This window comes from Lycium barbarum, chromosome 8 (assembly GCF_019175385.1).
Source record: "Lycium barbarum isolate Lr01 chromosome 8, ASM1917538v2, whole genome shotgun sequence".
Classification (NCBI taxonomy): Eukaryota; Viridiplantae; Streptophyta; class Magnoliopsida; order Solanales; family Solanaceae; genus Lycium; species Lycium barbarum.
In genome coordinates, this window is record NC_083344.1 from 1,187,251 (window position 1) to 1,207,817 (window position 20,567).

The 20,567-nt window shown below is 35.7% G+C and overlaps 1 long non-coding RNA gene across 13 annotated transcripts; it reads left to right on the forward strand.

Moving 5' to 3' along the window:
• Positions 1-1,212: 1,212 nt before the first annotated feature.
• Positions 1,213-20,481, forward strand: LOC132605624 (uncharacterized). Of its 13 annotated transcripts, XR_009569256.1 has the most exons (13): positions 1,213-1,348; positions 3,032-3,135; positions 3,242-3,458; positions 3,548-3,616; positions 13,039-14,570; positions 15,485-15,673; positions 15,906-15,999; positions 16,246-16,356; positions 16,837-16,991; positions 17,823-17,905; positions 18,083-18,136; positions 18,223-18,295; positions 18,434-20,481. It is a non-coding gene; the product is annotated as an uncharacterized LOC132605624 (long non-coding RNA). The 13 variants fall into 13 exon arrangements; XR_009569252.1 differs by lacking the exon at positions 18,223-18,295 and having other exon boundaries at positions 16,300-16,356; XR_009569253.1 differs by lacking the exon at positions 18,223-18,295 and having other exon boundaries at positions 16,303-16,356; positions 16,803-16,991.
• Positions 20,482-20,567: the final 86 nt, after the last annotated feature.

Here is a 20,567-nt window from a genome sequence, read left to right on the forward strand (position 1 = left end):
TTTTGAGCGGTACGAAAATGTAATCACCCCAATTTATTGGGGGCATGATTCTTCATACTGGTGAAAAAAGTTGTAATCTTTGCAGGTTTGACTAGCAATTTTAGCCTTTTCTGAGTACTTTAGCCTTTAATGGTGAAAAAAAGTTGTAATCTTTGCATTTGGGTGTAACTGTACTTGTTTATATTTGAGGGGTTGAGGAAAGTTTTAACCTTGGCAGCTGCGATTAACTATTTTTCTTTGTAGATTACCTTTCTCTGAGCATTGGGTTTTGTTAGAGCATTGTTGTTTGAGTACTTTAGTCCTTAATGGTGAAAATAGTTTTAGTCTTTGCAAGTTTTATTAGTATTTTTAGCTATAATTTTCTTTGTAGATTACCCTTTTCTGAGTTATTTAGTCCTCATTGGTGAAAAAAGTCTCAATCTTTGCATCGGGAGTTAAATGCACTTGTTTGTAATTATGGGGTTGAGAAAAGTTTTAATCTTTGCATCTTGGGTTAAATGTACTTGCTTGTAGTTGAGGGATTGAGGAAAGTTTTAATCTTTGGATCTTGGGTTAACAGTATTTGCTTTGTAATTGAGGGTTTCGATTATACAATTTTTGATGATATTCTTGGTCCATGATAAGCTTTTTTGTATTCTCTGCTACTACCGTTTACCATGAGAAGTTGATATTATTGGGATATGTATTCACATGTGCACATTATTGGAAGTCTAAAATATTGTCTTTGGAAGTTTATACATTTTTAATATCTATTTATTCAACTCCCAATAATCCAACTTTCACTATGTCTCTTTTTGGCATAGACAAAATAACGATTTAGACTTAATAAGTTCGAAATGATATGACTTTTTAACTATTATAGAAGCATGAGTTTAGAAGTGGTATGTCGTATCGAAATGCTTGCTTTCTTGGAAATAAATTCATGTCTAAGGGTATATTGGTCTTCTCAGCTAATTCAAAGCTTATTCAGCTTAGAGCCTGTTTGGATTGGCTTATAAGTTGGCTTATAAGCTGTTTTCAGCTTTTTTGAGTATTTGGCTGGCCAGCTTAAAGTCATTTTATGCTTAAAATAAGCTCAAAAAAATAATTGGACTCATTTGACTTAGTTTATCAGCTTATAAGCCAAAAAAAAAAAGTTGGACTACCCCAACTTATTTTTTTCAGCTTATAAGCTGCAAACGACTTTAAGCTGTAAGCCCATCCAAACGGGCTCTTACTCAACCCACGTGGCTTATCTCTTAGCAGACACCACATACACTTGCTTCTCTCTGTTCTCTAGAGACTAGAGATTCAATCTCTGGGAACAACTATGAAGCATTTTTATTGAATATAAACTACATATATAAAGGTAAGAATTTTCTCAATATTACCATATACTTGCCATAGTGCACTAAATCGAGAAAGTTATCAAGTGCTTATTCTGTATTTCGCTCAATTTTAGGGATAAAATTACACAGGTTCATTTGTGCAGATACGAAATCTCATAATCAGGGATATTACCTTTTTTTTTTCTTTTACCTTTATATGTTAGTTTCTTTTACTTATTCAGGGAAATCCTGTCCATTTTTTGTTATGTCTGTTTTATACTCCATGAAATATAGGGAAGAAAAAACTTTAAAAAGTAAGATGTAATTTTGGCAGTCAATATAGCTCAAAATCACATGATATCTTTGGCATTTTGATTACAAGAAGAGTCATATTTTGCTGGCAAGCTGGGTTGTACGTATAGTGGTTGACAGATGTATTAGCATTACATCACTAATACATTTTTAGATAGCCCTTATTTTCTAATTTTCACCGGTGATGAGACATAAGCACAAAAGGAGGAGAACCTAAAAGATTGGAAACATCATAGTCAGGTTGAGCGGGGCTAATCTTTCTGTTTCCATTGCCTCTGCATATACAACATGAGAAGAAAATTTGATTTAACCAGAGGAATAGCTTGTGCATCATTGTCCTTGATGGGCTTTGAAAAAAGATTTTAGCTTCAGAGGAAAAAATCAGTCCGAAGTGTAGTCTTTGATGCTGTGTACTCTCGATTTAGTGTTGATGAAGTTTTGTGATTTTGGTTTTTGGATTGACTAAGGGGCGTTGTTTCTCTTCCACTTTAAGGCTGGTTTATTGCTTGAAGCTAAAGATTGAATTTTTTGTGCCACTTATTTAAAAAAGGAATAAAAAGATTGGAAACATCACAATCAGGTTGAGCGGGGCTAATCTTTCTGTTTCCATTGCCTCTGCATATACAACATGAGAAGAAAATTTGATTTAACCAGAACCAAGAATAGCTTGTGCATCATCATCCTTGATGGCCTTTGAAAAAAGATTTTAGTTTCAGAGGAAAAAATCCGTCCTAAGTGTAGTCTTTGATGCTGTGTACTCTCGATTTAGTGTTGATGAAGTTCTGTGATTTTAGTTTTTGGATTGACTAAGGGGCGTTGTTTCTCTTCCATTTTAAGGCTGGTTTATTGCTTGAAGCTAAAGATTGAATTTTTTGTGCCACTTATTTAAAAAAGGAATAAAAAGATTGGAAACATCACAATCAGGTTGAGCGGGGCTAATCTTTCTGTTTCCATTGCCTCTGCATATACAACATGAGAAGAAAATTTGATTTAACCAGAACCAAGAATAGCTTGTGCATCATCATCCTTGATGGCCTTTGAAAAAAGATTTTAGTTTCAGAGGAAAAAATCCGTCCTAAGTGTAGTCTTTGATGCTGTGTACTCTCGATTTAGTGTTGATGAAGTTCTGTGATTTTAGTTTTTGGATTGACTAAGGGGCGTTGTTTCTCTTCCACTTTAAGGCTGGTTTGTTGCTTGAAGCTAAAGATTGAATATTTTATGCCACTTGTCAAAAAAAGGAATAAAAAGATTGGATTTTATGTCTGTTCTAACTGAGTTGGCCACAAACACTTGACTCTAAAGTGCGTGTTAGTGGATGAAATCCACATGGGTGTGGTGACCTGAGATGCTAAACTTGGTGTTGGCTAAGTAGTTCTTCGAGATGATTAAATTAGTTAAGATGTTCTTTGCAGTTGACTAAATTAATTGAGATATACGTGCAAAAGGCTGGTCAACATTAAAGTCGTCGATTTCTTCAAACCTTTCCATGCTTTTGAAAAGGCACCAGACATTAAAGGTACAAATCATAATATTTCATTCTAGTAAAAGCACATGCATCAAGTAACTAGACATCAATATTACCTTCTTTTGTGAAGCCTTATCAAGCTCCTGCTTATCATCAGGTGTAATGTCTTTAGCATACAACTGCGTCAAACAATCACAGATCCCATCACAAGATGTTATGTAAAAGTACTCATCACAAGAGCTTAGTTGGACAACTCAAGTAAAAGATTTGTCACCAGACACTCAATATATTGAGAATGCAGAAAACCAGAAACCGTGTGAGAATGCACAAATGTGAATCCAGAAAACAAATCAGCATCAAGATCCCAATAACAAGTAATGCAAGATGTTCAAAGGCTGTTTTTTTTGTAATTACGTAATATCGTAATTAATCCGGCGTGTTTACGTGTATCATATAATTACAGGAAACTGATGTCGTAAGGCATAAATTGAGGATCAAAGCTGAGGAAACTAAGATTACTAGCTGAAGTTCGGTAAGTTTGTTCAAATCTTTGTTAGTGTCAAGTTTTTATGATGACAATTTTACTTGTGCAGGTATAGTAATTAAATCACATAAAGAATATATGTGAGTCCACAAAACAGCCCCAACAAATTGGAAGCCCACAGAACAGCCCCAACGAGCTGGGCTCACTCGACAAATGGCTTCCTAGTCCAAACGTGGTTAGGACAACCAGCTGTAATCTTCAGCCGCATATCTTTCAAGAAAAGGAAAACACATCTGCACAATAAAGAGGAAATATTTCAGCAGCATCAAATCGTTTCAAGAAGGAAAAATATCAAAGGCATATCTCATGAGGTGTAAGAAATCTGCTGCTGCCTCGACACACAAGGAAAGCAGCAACAACTCAGTATTATTCTTGGAAATAGGATCTCTGATTCCATTTCCAAGGATCAAATCCCTTGGGTTGAACTCTCTGCTAAAACAATATAAAAGGGCTGCTTCACAAAACGCAAGACTTATGCAATTGTCTCATTACCTTCATTGCTCTGCTTTACTTTCAAACAAACATTGTTAGTCTGTGTGATTCATAGTGTAATAAGAGAGAAAGGAGAGTTACAGTTTGTGAGGCTTTGTATAAAAAAGAATAAGAGTGTTTTGAGTGTAGACGTAGGAACTTCATTCAAAACCTTCATTGTACCAAATCTTATAAAAGAGCTGCAAAGATCACCCTTGCAACCCAAGGGGACTGGACTAGGATTCACATTGAATCTGAACCAGTATAAAATATGTGTCATTTATTTTCTGCACCTTACCTTAATATTCACTGAGTAGGTAGTCGACTACTGGCTTAACCTAGTCGACTAACAGAGCGAAAGTTTTTAACAATTCACCCCCCCCTCTTGCACTTTCATTTGGTATCAGAGCACGGTCTCACCTTCAGTGCTTAACCGCACGTGAGAAAAGATCAAATGGCTGGATATCAGATTCCTGGAGCAATATTGCAAGATGGGCACTCCACAACAAGACCACCATACTTTAATGGTGAACGTTATGGCCACTGGAAGGAAAGGTTTAAAATATTCGTGCAATCAACTGATTATCAAGCCTGGGTCGTGATTAAAAAAGGACCTAAACCCATTCCCAGAGCGAACACTGAAAACAAAGAAGATGTAGAAGTTTCAGCAATTGATCTAGAGTCACACGACATTACTAAAGAACAACAAGAGACTCTACAAATAAATGCAAGAGCAATAGCCTTGCTCTACTGTGCAGTGAGTGGAGAAGAGTATGCAAAAATTTCAAATTGTGATACTGCCAAGGAAATGTGGGATAAACTTGAGGTCACTTATGAAGGAACATCAAAAGTAAGAGAAACAAAAATTGATGTTCTAAGACACGACTATGAAGCCTTCATGATGAAAGATGATGAGAACATCGAATCAATGTTCACAAGATTCAGCAAGATTATTGGAGAACTCAAATCGCTTGGAGTAACCTATACCAACTCACAACAAGTTAGAAAGCTTGTCAGAAGTCTGCCAAAGACTTAGGAAACCAAAGCCATTGTTCTTGAAGACGGAAATCTGGATAAATTCACTTATGATGAATTAAGAGGAAATCTTATAGCTTTTGAAAAGAATCATATCCAAAGATACCAGAAGGACGAAAAGAAGAAAGTGGTCGCATTCAAGGCTCAAGTTGAAGAATCTGATGATGATTTTAAAGAGGAAGAAGTAGCCATGATTTCGAGGCATGTGATAGAAGCCATGAGAAGATCAAGAAGCAACAGAAAAGGAAGCTCAAACTTTAGAAAAGGCAAGAACCCCACTGGACAGCAAAAGACTGACGGAAAATGTTATGAATGTTGAAAATATGGCCATATTGCGTCTGAATGTCCTGAGATAAGAAAGAAACCAACCAGAGGCTATAAAAAACAAAGAGCTTTCAGCAGTTGGAGTGAAGATGAGATCTCAGATGAAGAATCTGAAGAAGGTGAAAATATATGTTTCATGGCTCTCGAAGAAGGCAGCAAGGTAAGTTCTCATTCCTGTGCTAAATGTGAAGAAACTCAAGAATTATTAGATCAAACTATTATAGATCTAAATAATGTCTTTGATGAATATAGAAAACTGAAGAGAGAGAAAAAGGAATGGGAATCAAGATTAGAAATTTGTGAAAAAGAAAAAAATTCAATCCAAAATGAAGTTTACAATCTACAATCTAGATTAGATATCTTATTAAAACCTTCCAACCATAACCATGTCAAGTCAAACCAATCAAATACACACAAGTTTACTGGGAAAAAGGTTGTGCAATTAACTGGAAATTTTGAAGGAAAGAAAACTGGCTATTTGAACACTGATAAGTCAACTAGAACTCTTAAAAGAACTGAAAGGAAATCTGGAATGCACAGTTCAGCCGATTCCTATATTGTGGAAAGAAAATCTTTTCAAACATGTTTTTGCTGTGGAAAACTTGGCATAACTATTATAACTGTAAATTTCATTTTTCAACTGCACCTGGTTGGATATGGAAACCCAAGAAAATCAAATATTTTGAAACTAACCATCAAGGACCCAAGAACTCTTGGGTACCTAAACAAGAATAAAATTTTTGTCTTGCAGGAACACCACAAGAAAAATAAAAAGGGAAAATGGTATCTAGACAGTGCGTGTTCAAAACATATGACAGGTGACAAAAATCTATTCAAATCAATCGCTGAGTTTGATGGAGGATTGGTAACTTTTGGAGACAATTCAACTGGAACGGTAATTGGTATTGGTACTATTGCTTTCAATAATTCCTATGACATTTCAAATGTTTGGTTGGTGAAGTAAGTATAACTTGTTAAGTGTAAGTCAGCTATGTGATTCAGATCTTGAGATAAGATTTAGTAAATCAGCTTGTGTCATAGAAGACTTCTCTGGAACAAAGATTCTTCCTGGAAGCAGAAATAAAAATGTGTACACTCTGGACTCTATCAAAAACGCTAAAGGTCATATATGCTTGGCATTAATGAGAGAAGATCCGTGGATGTGGCACAAGAAGCCTGGGCATGCTAGTATGCGATTAATTGAAAAACTAGCAAGACATGATCTTGTAATAGGATTGCCAAAACTCAACTACACAAAAGATCACTTATGCGATTCGTGTCAAAAAGGTAAACAAACTAGAAACTCCTTTTGTTCTAAAGATATTGTGTCTACATCAAAGCCCCTGCAATTACTTCATATGGATTTAGTCGGCCCTTCTAGAACTGCTATCATTGGAGGAAAAAGGTACGCATTTGTTATTATAGATGACTTCTCTCGTTTTACTTGGGTAATATTTCTTGCTCATAAAGATGATACTTTAAAGAATTTTAAGTTTTTTTGTGAGAAAATTCAGCATGAGAAGGGATATTACATCACTTTCATTAGAAGTGATCATGGAGGAGAATTTGAAAATAAAGCCTTTGAGGAATTCTGTAATGATCAAGGATACACACACAATTTCTCCTCACCTCGATCTCCACAACAAAATGGTGTAGTTGAACGAAAGAATAGAACTTTTCAAGATATGGCAAGAACAATGATCATAGAAACAAGCCTACCACATCACTTTTGGGCAGAAGCGGTAAGTACAACGTGTCATATTTTGAATAGATGCCTAATTAGACCAATTCTTAAGAAAACTCCGTATGAGCTATGGACGGGTAAAAAACCAAATATTAGCTACTTTCATCCTTTTGGATGTAAGTGTTTTGTTCACAATAATGGGAAAGAAAATCTTGGTAAGTTTGATCCTCAAAGTGATGAAGGTATATTTCTTGGTTACTCTCCTACTAGTAGATCTTATAGAATTTATAATAAACGTACTTTATCTATTGAAGAGTCTATTCATGTTGTATTTGATGATACTAATAACATGGCCGAGAAAAGGAAAATTGCAGATGGAGAAGACAGTCAAATACTTACTGCAGTGGTTACAAAACCCATTGAAGAAAAGGCACCCTGTGAGTCGACTTCTGATGAACCTCAGTCGACTGATGTTACTATTGGAGTAGTTCCAAACGAATGGAGAAGTGAACCTGACTATCCAAAGAAATTTGTTATTGGAGGCATCCATGAAGGGAGGAAAACTAGAGCATCTACTAAATATAACGTAAATCTTGCTCTTATTTCTCAATGCGAACCAAAGAAAGTTGATCAATTTGAAAAGAACAAAGTGTGGAATCTAGTTCCCAAACCTAAGAATGCTTCAATCATTGGCACAAAATGGGTATACAGAAACAAGCTAAATGAGGCTGGAGAAGTAGTTAGAAACAAAGCCCGACTCGTTGCTCAAGGATATTCACAACAGGAAGGTGTTGCCTATGATGAAACTTTTGCTCCTGTTGCCAGGTTGGAATCCATAAGAATTTTGCTTGCATATGCTTCTTTTAAAAAATTCAAACTTTTTCAAATGGATGTCAAAAGCGCTTTCTTAAATGGGTTTATTGAAGAAGAGGTATACGTCAAACAGCCGCCAGGTTTTGAAAACTTAAAATTTCCTTATCACGTTTTTAAATTAAGTAAAGCTTTATATGGTCTTAAACAAGCACCTAGGGCATGGTATGATCGCTTAAGCTCATTCTTGGTAAGCCATGGATTTTTTTGAGGAAAGATCGATACAACTCTTTTCATTAAACGATCCTCCTTAGGAAATCTTATCATACAAATATATGTTGATGATATTATCTTTGGAAGCTCTAACCCCTCTATGTGCAAGGAATTTTCTGATCTTATGCAAAGCGAGTTCAAAATGAGTATGATGGGAGAATTAAAATTCTTCTTGGGACTACAAATCCATCAAACTGACACTGGAATATTTATATGTCAAGCTAAGTATGCTAAAGAACTCGTCCAAAAATTTTGGATGTTTGACTCAAAAGCAATGGGAACTCTAATGAGTCCTACTTGCTCTCTTGATAAGGATGAACAAGGGAAACCTGTTGATGAAATCAAGTATCGTGGTATGATTGGATCATTGCTTTATCTAACTGCTAGTCGACCAGATATTATGTTCAGTGTGTGCAGGTGTGCTAGATTCCAAGCTGCTCCAAAGGAATCTCATCTTACTGCCGTTAAACATATCATTAGATATCTTCATGGAACAACTAACTATGGTTTATGGTATCCTAACACCACTGATTTACGCTTGAAGGTTTTTCAGATGCAGATTTTGCAGGTGATAAAGATGATAGAAAAAGTACCAGTGGTACTTGTCATCTTCTAGGAAAATCTCTTATTTCCTGAAATAGCAAAAAACAGGGATCAATCTCTTTATTTACTATTGAGGCTGAATATATAGCTGTTGGTCAATGTTGCACACAGCTAATTTGGATGTCTTATCAACTAAGTGATTATGACTTGTTTTTTAAACCTGTAAAACATTTCTGTGATAATTCGAGTGCTATCTGTCTATCTAAAAATCCTGTGCATCATTCTAGGGCCAAGTATATAGATATTAAGCATCATTTTATCAGAAATCATGTTGCTCAGGGAGTTTTTGAAATAGTGTTTGTTAACACTGAAAACCAGCTGGCTGATATTTTTACTAAACCCCTTCTTGAGGAACGTTTCTGCATGCTAAGAAGCTCTTTGGGAATTATTGATAAATCTGTCTAAATTTCTAACAAACCGTGCCAAGATTTTCGGCTACTCAAATCTTTTCCATAAATTGTATTCCCATCAAATTTATGACATTCCCATCTTCCCATATTTACTTTTTACCTTTTCCATAAAACCTTTTTGCTTTTCCATACAACCTTTTACCCGTATCCCCATAACCCTTTTTCATCTTCCTCCTCACATTTCTCTTCCAAACCTTCCGTTCATCTTCTCATCTCTTCAATGGCGAAAACCGCGAAAACCCCTACCCCCTCCACCCGTCAAAGCTCAAGGCTACAGGAAATGGGTAAGAATCTCCCCTCTCCTCCTCATGACCCCGTCATCTCCGATGACCCTTCTTCCTCTGACGACTCCGACTTAGTTCCCATTTGTAATCTTGGAAAGCGAGCCCTTTCTAAGGCTGCATGCTCCACCTCCTCCAAGAAACTCAAAACACTCTGTGATAAACCTCTTGATCTTCGGAAGAAATTTTGGGATGACCATCATCAGGCACTGTTCTCGTCTCTTGAGGACAAAACCATCGTTTCTGGTAGGAATGTCGATCTTGACCTTATGCTCTCTCTAAGTTGTAAGGTTAAACAACTGTTTGTCTATCAAGGATGGGAAGACTTTTTTAAAACCCCTCCGCATGTCTATGAAATTCCTGTTCGCATGTTCTATGCCAATCTTAGGTCTTCTAAAGCTAATGAACTTGAAACTTTGGTTCTTGGCACTCATATTGTGCTAAATTGCTCTGTTCTTGACTCTATTTTTTGTTGCACCTGCTTTGGTTTTTCGGAATTACCCAATTTTTTTTGGCCTTAATCTCTTGAAGTGTCTTTTGACGATGTTAAAAAAACCCTCTCAAATTCCTCCTCTATTCCTGTTCAAATTGGTCCATCCAATATCTCGTTTGAGGCTCGTGTGCATGTATGGTTGCTACTACCATTGTTCCTCGTGCTGGGTCCTACTCTACCATCTCCCAGCTTGATGCTATTTTTGCATTTTGCCTTCTGTCCAAGAAAAAGATTAATTTGTCCTCCATTGTTATCAATTATATGATTGAGTGCGCTTCAAATCCTTCTAGTCTCCCATATGGTATGCTTATCTCCCACATCCTAGAAGTACACAAAATCGACTTAGTCGACTATCCCATCACTCTAGTTAAGCAATGCTACAACTCTACGGCGTTTGGTAGCATGGGATATGTTTTGAGCAATGATTCCTGATTGTTAAAAGATGTCTATGAGGCATCTCAACCTGGTCCCTCCACCAAAGGGAAGAAATCAAATCCCTCTGCTATCTCCTCTGAATGCTATGACGAACTTCTCGCCAAACTTTCTGCTATGGATGAAAAAATTGAGTTTCCATCAAAGACTTAATGGCATCCACATTGTTTCAAGTGGAGAAGATTCGTGATGTGACTAAGGAAACATGTGCTGATGTCTCTAAGCTGAGGCTGAAACTGGATGCTGTTATTAAGGAAGTGGTCAAACTGTCCACCAAGCTTCAAGCTAGTGTTGCTGCTATGCCTGAACGTCTTACTACCCCGCTGACGGAAATGAAGGATGCTATTGTGAATATATTAGCCTACTTTCTTCGTCGTCCAGTCTTCTGCCATCAAGAATAGTTTTTAGTTTTTTTTGAACTGTTTAAACAATGTTTTTTTGTGGAACTTATGCTTAGCAGTGCTGCTAGTCACTTTTTGTCATTTGCTATTTGTCTTTTGTTTTTACCTGTTTTGGTGTGTTGTTTGTTTACTGGTTCTTTGCCTCTGCCTTTGTGTTGTTTGTTGTGATGTTTTTTTTGAGTGATGCCAAAGGGGGAGAATACCAGTCAACTGCTTAGGGGAGCCTACAAGGAATAGTCGACTAGTCAGGGGGAGCCTCCACCTATTCAGGGGGAGCATCCGTTACAGGGAAGTTGACTACACCTTGTCTAAAATTGTCATCCTCAAAAAGGGGGAGATTGTTAGTGTCAAGTTTTTATGATGACAATTTTACTTGTGCAGGTATAGTAATTAAATCACATAAGGAATATATGTGAGTCCACAAAACAGTCCCAACAAATTGGAAGCCCACAGAACAGCCCCAACGAGCTGGGCTCACTCGACAAATGGCTTCCTAGCCCAAACGTGGTTAGGACAACCAGCTGTAATCTTCAGCCGCATATCTTTCAAGAAAAGAAAAACACATCTGCACAATAAAGAGGAAATATTTCAGCAGCATCAAATCGTTTCAAGAAGGAAAAATATCAAAGGCATATCTCATGAGGTGTAAGAAATCTGCTGCTGCCTCGACACACAAGGAAAGCAGCAACAGCTCAGTATTATTCTTGGAAATAGGATCTCTGATTCCATTTCCAAGGATCAAATCCCTTGGGTTGAACTCTCTGCTAAAACAATATAAAAGGGCTGCTTCACAAAACGCAAGACTTATGCAATTGTCTCATTACCTTCATTGCTCTGCTTTACTTTCAAACAAACATTGTTAGTCTGTGTGATTCATAGTGTAATAAGAAAGAAAGGAGAGTTACAGTTTGTGAGGCTTTGTATAAAAAAGAATAAGAGTGTTTTGAGTGTAGACGTAGGAACTTCATTCAAAACATTCATTGTACCAAATCTTATAAAAGAGCTGCAAAGATCACCCTTGCAACCCAAGGGGACTGGACTAGGATTCACATTGAATCTGAACCAGTATAAAATATGTGTCATTTATTTTCTGCACCTTGCCTTAATATTCACTGAGTAGGTAGTCGACTACTGGCTTAACCTAGTCGACTAACAGAGCGAAATTTTTTAACAATTCACCCCCCTCTTGCACTTTCAATCTTGACAGTTTCATTCTTTTAAGAATTCTTGAACTCAATATTTAGCCTTGGACTTCAAAACAATATATCTTGGATAATAGAACTAAGGGAAAAGAATTCTGCTGGTCATTATATTGGAGTTCCGAATTCAGATTTTTCATTTTTCATTGAGTTGATGATGTAACCATGACCAAATTGAACTTCTTTGCATATGCATTTTCTCGAAATGCTTGCGGTTTATCTTCCCCTTCTTTTCATTGGGTCTAGCACTGCAGTAATGTTCTCACTATATGAAGTTCTCATTGTGGTTTACCTTTACTTTGAAGAAAGTAAGTAAAAATCAAAGTTGAAATAGTAGCTTGAAATTGTAAAACATACTTATCTAGCCTTAGAACACTAAGAGATTTAAGTTAATAAAGGCATAGATATCAGTTGATTTCTGAACACTTGGGAGCATTCTATCAGTTTGCCACCTCCAACAGTGTTCTTCTGATATACCGCTTGGTTTGTCAGCGATGCTGACAAATAAAGGGACAAAAAGCCCTCAAAGATTGCAATACAATTTTTGATCATGGATCCTCGAGCAACTATCACAAAACATTTCCAAAGGCATTATGTTTTCCAGTATTCTTTCATCGTTTTTTATTTGACTTGATCAAATTTATCAAATCAAATAATAGGTTTGGGTTAAATTTTTGAATTTGAGTTTTTGCAAACAGTATTTGCTTGAGCTAAATTCTAGGAAAAGATTATTTGAATTAATGACTGGAATCTTCCATCAAAAAATTTTAATGGTCGATTCTTCTTAACCGAATTGCTTTTGCTTATGGTTAAAAATGGTGATTCTGAGTAGATGGTAAAATCTTCTAAAACTTGAGTTTTGAAAGTTATTCTGACTGATTGAGGGGAAAAGTGACATCGAATGGATAGTGGAGTCTTCTCAACCATGAATTTTAGCAAAGTTTACTAGAAATTGTGGTGACTAACTTTTTTCTTTTTTTTTTTTTAAATGTAGATCAGGAAGATCCAACGACGAATTAGGTGTCCCATAAACGAGACTTGGGGTTCGTTTGATTTTTTTCTTTAGGTCCTAATTATGTGTAAATTGTCTTCTCTCCTGATATACTTTTGATATACTTTTCGTACTGGTATTGCCTATGTAACTATAGTGTGATTTTGGAGCTGAAGCTTTAGTTACCTCAAGGTTAGGAGCCTTGCCAAAGGACAATCTTTTGGTTACTGCTGACTAAATTTTGATTGTATGGCGTTTGACTTATGCAATTAAGATAGAAAAGGAAGAGCTGGGTATATTCAAGCCAGAACAATGTTATCGTCCGTGGACTTTTTTGCAGACCGCTGATTTGTTAGCCTATTAGGAATTTGAAATGCAGTAGCATTCTTGAGTTCCTTTCAACAGCTTTTCAGATGTATATTAGAATTTTTTTATGCAACATTACAGTTTACTGATTTTGCTAGAAGTTCAAATCATTTCACCACTGTATGAGTTCATTCATTTCGTTTATAATTTCAGATGTTGTTTAGAATCTGATAACCGTTTGCTGATAGACTTCCAATTTCTCCTACCTTGCTGTTTGCATGGTATGGAAATTTTGAAAGTTGAAGACTGGAGATATCTGATCTTTTCAACTTTTATGCGAGTGAGAGGTGTCTTTAGCGGGAATTGTTCCACCAGGCACTTCCATTGGTGTTGATAAGTTTATATGTAGCAGTTGGACAAGATTCCCAGTCTATGAGCTGATTGTGGTTGGTGAAGGCAATTTTATATTAGCTCTGTTGGGAGGCAAATGTAGTATAATTCAATTGAAGTATGAGATGTTAGAATGAGAAACATATGTTTTTAGTATAAACATTACACAGATATCTGCAATTTTCCTTCCTTGTGCTAAGCCTGCAAACCATATCAAAGTTGTTAATCCGAAGGAATGAAATCTAAATTGCATTTGATGGGTAGATCTTAGCTTTGGGCCCTTGCGCAGCACGGGCATCACCCTCTAGTAACAATTTTAAGATCCAATATGAATGCAATTACAGCAGCAATAGGAAATTAGATCCTTCACAAGTTACTTTTGAGTTTCTATTTCTACTAGGGAATATATTTTTCTACTATATAGAAGAGCCATACTTGGCTTTTCTCACCACAATTCTGGAAGAATCAGTTCATTCATCTCTTCTCTTCAAAAAACATGGACTCCTCTCCTGAATCCTCTTATCTCCATCAGCGGCTGCTCTTTGAAAACATCTTCTCACTTGGGTCACGGGTGTTGCAATTTCAGGTTTAAGTTTTTTTATCTGACTTTTCCCCTAATTTTCTACCGATTTTCTTCAGATTTTGTCAATTTCATGGTTGATATCGTTATAAGTTTGCCTAACTTTCTCTGCAATGTTCTTCAACATTCATTTCCATCCTTTTGTTTTTATTTTTCGTATTCAATCTGTTCGTTTTGCACGATATTTATTTTTATTCAGTCCTTCAAACACTACTCTTTCAGTTCTCTTCATCTTCTCTGTTGGGTGTTCCGATTTCAGGTATGATCTTCTTTTCTGGCTCAAATTTCTTCCAGTTATATTTCATGTCATTATAGAAAATAAGAGTATGTGCCCTTCTCTCGATTAGCTTCGCTATTCATTTCACTGTTTCTGTTATAATTTTCCTTTTTTTATTTTTAGTTTTATTTTGGTCCCTATTTGTTTCTATAATTATATATAGATTCATGCTAAACAAGATTGTTTGGAAGCTCAAAATGTTGGGAAAGTTCCGTTCTTGAAAAAAAAAATCCGGTTAGCGTTCAATCCTTTTTTTATTTTATTTGATAAGTATTTCTTCTTGTAATTCTATGTGGCTCCACCTATGTTAAATAAATATGTTTGACAACTCAGATATTGGGGGAATCAGTTCTTGAAGAGTGAAAGTACAGTACCCCTTTTATTTTTTAAAATTAAATTATGAAAGTTTATGTGGATTTATTTATGTGAAGGAAGAGTTTTCTTGCAGTTGGGGTAGTGGAAAGATTCAGTTTAAAAGTATAATGTTTATCTAGCTTCTGCTTTTAATTATCACATGCAAGAGTTTGATATACTTAACCGTCTATGATTTTACTATGTCTTCAGTTCTGTGTTACTACATATAGTAGAATCAAGTAGTTACTTTTCGTAGTACTGGAAGTGGTCAACCTCTACATTTCGTTGGCTTTCATTTTTTTCTTTTTGTTCCTCTCTTTTGCTCTTATCTGTTACTCTTCAGACTTTCAAAGGTTAATCAGTCTTTGTATCGAAGAGTTTCAAAGCTACATTTTCCTCCTATCTTTCTGTATTTTTTTTCAATCTATCTATGCGAACTTAGATTACTGGTATCATAAAAAGTCCTTCATTGCTTGCCTGACATGATTCTAGTAGCATCCTTTCCTTCGTAATATTCTGTCGCCATCTTTCCCTTTTCTCAGGTTGCTTTCTCTCCCGGTTTTCTTATCGGAAAGAAAGTGTAAAGGAACTTTCTTGCAAGCAAAACTTAATTCCTGGCAGTTGGCATCGACAAACCCCTATACCAGCAGCTTCATGGCTTTTCTCTGGTATTTGAGGACCTTTCTAAAGGTTAAAAAGCAATCGAACTGTCAATTACTATGGTAAAAGTGGTAATCTTTTCTTAAATTTCAGTTTTTTTTTCTTGCTTTATAGTTCATAAATTTTTGTTAGCAACATATGATGGGAATCGTTCTGGTTATCTGCCTTAAGGTGTCCTCATTTATTTCTGGTCATTCCAAAATGCACTCCTATTATATAGGAGTATTTCCCTTGACAGAGAATGTTGAGATAAGTGAATATTATTGGCAAAAGTCTAAGAATGAGGAATTGATTTGATTGCAGATACATTAAACTGAATTTACATGTCCACTGTGGTTTTCCTCTAATGCAAAGAAACTGATCAAAAGAATCTTGGATTCCAATCCACAGACTGTAGGTATATCTCCCACTCCAAGACAAATGAGGAAATAAAGCAGAAAGCTACCTGGTGTAATTTTGTTTACAGACAATAGATGTGTTTAGTAGTTCTTTATCTGCACTTGCCTTTAGCTTCTCATTCATTACTAAAATTTACTAGGAAAATTAAGGGAATTTATCATTTGATGACATCGCATATCTGCATTAGAAAGCTGTAGTTTTCTCACTCTCTGTCGTGAAACGTTTGGTATTTGGTAGGTACTAGATGATGGGTAAGACCTAATCTGCATGCACAATTCTATGTGCAATTTCCTTTCAGCAGATTATATATGCTTAAGGTGTTTATGGAAGAAGATTTTGACGATGAAGCATGGAGGTAAGAGATTGAGACTATTAAAAGAATTTTTGAACTGTAGTAAAAGACTACTGCAAGGGGATTGATTATTTTGCATGATTGGGCAATCTGACTCTGCAGATGGCTGAAAATATGTATAATGCACATTTGTGTTTGTCTTAAAATCAAAAAATGAGTGTCGGTATTCACAGGTGTAATTTACCGAAATAACTTCACCTTATCCTGTTATACGGAAAATGGATGATTGAAGGTGCGACTTATTTGTATTTTCATTGGAATTGACATTGTGAAGTTTGTTGATGTCGTATTAACGTTTTATGGCATTCACTTAGGTCTTTGAACGTGAAAGCCTAACTAAAGTACTATGTGTGTAGTTCAAGTTCTATCAGACGACATAATTGGAAGTTACTTGCTTTTCTTTCGCGCGAAGCTTATAATTAATTTTGCAGTATTATGTATTTATGCAGTATTATTTGGCTTGTTCATGATTGGCTTTTGCAGTATCAGATATTTGAGTATATGCTGATACATCCGAGGTGTGCGATGAAGCACTTAAGTATCTCAAGAAAGGAGAACATGGTAGAAGTTCATCCCAGTAGAGTGACACTCATTTGAACCTGCAACAGTTTTTCAGCTTCAAAGGCATAACATCACTTGTAAGTGACACTTCTCCAGTTAAATTTCTCACTTGATAGTGCATGTCGTATAATTGTTTGTTTCAATTATTTTTCTTATCCATTTGATATGTTCAAGAATATAGGTTGAACCTTAAGGGGTCGTTTGGTGCATGGTATAAGCTGGGATATCCTAGCACTAATCTTTTGTACCATGTTTGGTAGAAGGTATGGGATAAATTTATACCTTCTACCAAACATATTATAAAATGAAGCACAATCTTAAGGATGGGATATCCCACCCTATCCCACTAACCTTGGGATTATTTTATCCCAGGATAATCTAGTCCGTGTACCAGATGACCCCTAAGGATTTTACCCCTGGGATTACGACCATCTTTTCCTCATTTTGCTTTTGATCAAACAATTACCAAGAAATGAAAAAAAAAAAAAAGATCTTTCAATTGTTATGGCTTTCACAATAGTCCTTTGCTTTTCATTTTCCTAGCTAATGGTTTGTCTTTAATTGGTTCCAAGTGTAGGCCTTGCAATCTTCTTCAATTCAGTTGCTTTCTTCTTGTTGTTTAGCATAGTGTTTTTTTTTGTAGTGTAAGTTATTTCCATTGAGCAAGAAAAATTGAAATACAGTACTATGTGTGTAATTCAATTTTTATCATTTGGTTTTTCTTGAAATGTAGGTTTCTGAATTGAAAGCAACATTTGAGCAGAACTCAGATAAAGAATGAACACAATCTATTAAAAGCTTCCTCTTTCCATTGTTGTTTATAAAAGCTGAGAACTTTATTAATTCTTTTTCACTCCATTGATATAGATTTACACCGTTAGTATAAACAATTTTTTTTGCATTGTCAGGTCAGCCAAAGGATATACTACAGGTATGCCTCCTTTAATTGTGGATGTGATCTTGAAGATAAGAAAGATTACTTCTATAACAGGTAAATGAGACTTGGTGTAAATATTCCTTACGCAATTAGTATATGTAACTTAAACTCTTGCCAATATGATGTTGATTTTGAGCCTAAGTACTATTTTAGCCTATGTGTAGTTCAAGTTCAATCATTTACTTTGTCCTCAAAGGAAAGTTATATTATTTGGTTATTCTTGAAATGCAGGAATCTGTATTGAAAGGAATCGGAAAATAAAGAAATATTTTAAGTAGAAATCAGGTAAAGAATGAACTCAATTTGTTGAATTTTGCTCTTTTTATATTTGTTGATTATGAAAGCTGAGGAATTTATTAATTCTTTTACAGCTCTATCTATTAATGTCAAAGATCTCTAAATTTCTGGTTCTTTTGGCATTTCTGTTGTCGAGCTCAATTTCAGGTCCAAGAAGCTACCACAGTAGTCTGGAATATTATATCTGCTTCAAGGATATTTTGTATTTTTGTTCTTCCATCTAATTTTCGTTCATGTAATCCCCCCCCCCCCCCCCCCCCCCTCTCTCTCTCTCTCTCTCTGCAGGTCGCTGTTGATGCATTCAGTAGAATTTGGCCAAGCAATAGGGCATGGAAAATTGCATAATGTCAATGCTATTGTAGCATGCCTTTTATACGATACTGCTGGTTTGCTTCACCATACACTTGAAAAGATGAACAATTATACCAAAGGCTACAAACCTGTGTACAAGGTTTGGGGGAGTATGACATTGCCATGGTTATGATGTGCCTCCATGATATGCTGGTTGGGGTTAACATGCTCTCTATATATGTAATAAATTCGTGTCTTAATCCTAATAGGCCATTTTCATATGTGATTCTAGCTGAAAATTTTCATAGTTCAATCTTTAATACAAGTCGGTTCGATCCGTGGAAACAGCCTCTTGCAAAAATGCAAGGTAAGTTTGCGTACAATAGACCCTTGTGGTCCGGCCCTTCCCCGAACCCCGCGCATAGCGGGAGCTTAGTGCACCGGGCTGCCCTTTTTTTAATCTTTAATACAAGTCGTTAGTTCAATATTTAATACTCCGCTACACTTTCTTGCAGTAAAAAAGAATCCAAGCACTGAGGAAGATGGTGCCTTTCTTAGACTCAACTAATGCGACTATTTTGTTATGCTTCTTGCTTTTCGCAGTAATGAGAACCCAAAAATGTTGGACCCGTGCTCGACTGAAGTTCTCTTGGAACTACAGGTGAGATCTTTGATCCATTGAATCTTTCTTCCTGTGCAATTTCCTTTAATTAGCCCTGACAAGAATATAAAAATCCCAACTACATAAAAGGTTCCCAAAAAAACAAATTGAATCTTTAAAACCAAGCATATTTACATTCTACACAGGGTTGCACGCTGACAAACAAAAATGGAACAAGAAAACATGAAAGGCCTACTCATCAAGTAATTGACCAAAAAAAAAAAAAAACTACCCATTAAGCAAAAAGGCATAAAAAGTATCAAGTATATATAAAAATTAACTGTATATATACCTGGTTTATTGAAAGAGTTCAATGAGGCTAGAGGCGTGAAGCATAGCGAACTTGGTTGTTTCTAAAAAGGTTCTCAAATAAACCAATTTTATGGTACAACTCTGAACATTCAAGGAATTTAAAAGTAGCATACAAAATCGAAAAGGTATTCTTTTTCCTTTTTACAATAAATAAATGCTATTTTAATGCAGTTTTTCTAAGCTGTGTAGTTTCCTAACAAATGCTGTCAGTTTTTTGTTTTTGTTTTGGTGGGATTAATCACTTAAAATGATCAAATCAAGAATAGCAGGACAAAATAGCAGGCTGGTAGTTAAGATTTAAGAAGCTTATGACATCTAACCGGTTTGATAGAACAACTTGCTTATTCAGTATGGTAAAAGAATTTTGTCTCTTCAATTTCATTTTCTTATGGACATTCCCACATATTGAGGTGGGCATCTGCAGTTGGCTTTGCAAACTGGTGCCATTATCTTTGTGCATAGAATCTCTTAGCAAGAAGGATTTGCCAACACGTCGCATGATGCTACAGTCACGCAGTAGTTCAAGACATAGAACTCATTACTCATTAGGAATGGAGGGGTAAAGATGATGCTTATTTGTTAATATGACCTTGCTTATTCAGTATGGTAAAAGAATTTTGTCTCTTCAATTTCATTTTCTTATGGACATTCCCACATATTGAGGTGGGCATCTGCAGTTGGCTTTGCAAACTGGTGCCATTATCTTTGTGCATAGAATCTCTTAGCAAGAAGGATTTGCCAACACGTCGCATGATGCTACAGTCACGCAGTAGTTCAAGACATAGAACTCATTACTCATTAGGAATGGAGGGGTAAAGATGATGCTTATTTGTTAATATGACCTTTATGCTTTATTTTATTTCTGGTGGAAGCGTTTTGTCTTATACTTATTTCTTGCTAATTTAGGAAGTTCATAAAATAATAGTAGGTTTTATTTGCTATCATTCACTCCAAATACAACTTGAAAATTACCTAAAACGCTTTTTTTACTTTTTTCACTTTCAATTCATTCAAACAAAATATTCTTTGCAAAACTATAACAAAACAGAATTGCATCTTCAACTTCAGCTTCCAAATTCCAAAAAAATAAGTGAAAAATATTTGATTTTCATGGCCAAATGCCTATTTATTATTGGTGTGTATGCAAAACGAAAA